This window comes from Chrysochloris asiatica, unplaced genomic scaffold (genome assembly GCF_000296735.1).
Source record: "Chrysochloris asiatica unplaced genomic scaffold, ChrAsi1.0 scaffold00127, whole genome shotgun sequence".
Lineage (NCBI taxonomy): Eukaryota > Metazoa > Chordata > Mammalia > Afrosoricida > Chrysochloridae > Chrysochloris > Chrysochloris asiatica.
In genome coordinates this window covers 3,093,330-3,094,323 of record NW_006408645.1, presented here as the reverse complement: position 1 = coordinate 3,094,323, position 994 = coordinate 3,093,330, and positions in this window count along the sequence as shown.

Sequence of the window (994 nt, the reverse complement as noted above, 5' to 3'; positions counted from 1 at the left end):
CAGGGCTCATGTTTGGAATTAAATAAATATGACTAAACAATTTGATGATAAACAATTTGCTATTAACTGCCAAGTGGCTTCATTTGTTACACTTGGGCCTATAGGACCTTGAACCTCTGACCAGTCTTACACGGTCCGCAACAGTACCTAATTATCATTCTTTTGAATTCTTTTTCAGTTTTTCTATTACCTTTTCTTCCTCAGAATCATTTTCTGACTCTCTATCTTGGTTTCTTTTTGAGCCATTTTGTTTCTTTATGTGAACTGAAACTGCCTGTTGTCTCAGAACATTGTGAGGTTGTTATATTTGTAAAAACCAACAGTGCAATTGTTGTACTCAGAGGGGAGAAGTCTCTGGGGGCTCCTGCAATTCAAGTAGCTCATCAGGTGGTTGTGGAAGGGATGTGAAAGCAGAGTTCCTGGCCCTAGATGGCGTTCCTAATGGCCTCGGTGTTATCTATGTTCAGGACACTCAGTTTGGAAGTAGCTCATGGGGCCCTTGATAGAGCTGGCTCCATTGTTTGTTAGGGTCACAGGGAAGCAGACTAAATGCTGGTCTGGTGGCTCTGTGGGTTTTGTAGGTAGGCCACCGAGCCCATCTGAATGCAGGCACCGAAACAGCACATCAAAGCAGTGCAGCTGACTACCCATGTCATGGAGAGCAGGGTTTGTGCTGGCAGTGACTGAGGGTGGGAGTTGACCACAGTTCTGGTCACCAGGGAAGTGTGCGGAAAAAGAAGAAATCACACGTTTTCCATCATGTGTGGAAAGTTTGTCAGGACTCACTTCGCTGCCAAAGCTGCTCACAAGATGGTTGAGCCGCATCTGGTCAGTCATTTACCAGTCAGTCTCCCTCTATCACCTTCTTGGCCTCTCCTCCCAGCAATTACTCTATCCACTCCTAACCATTCTTCTAAAGATCAAGGTGCCAGAATTTTCATCTGTATCTGCTTTCTTTTGTCTCCTGTATCTTTGTTGTAGAGAGTCCATGTAG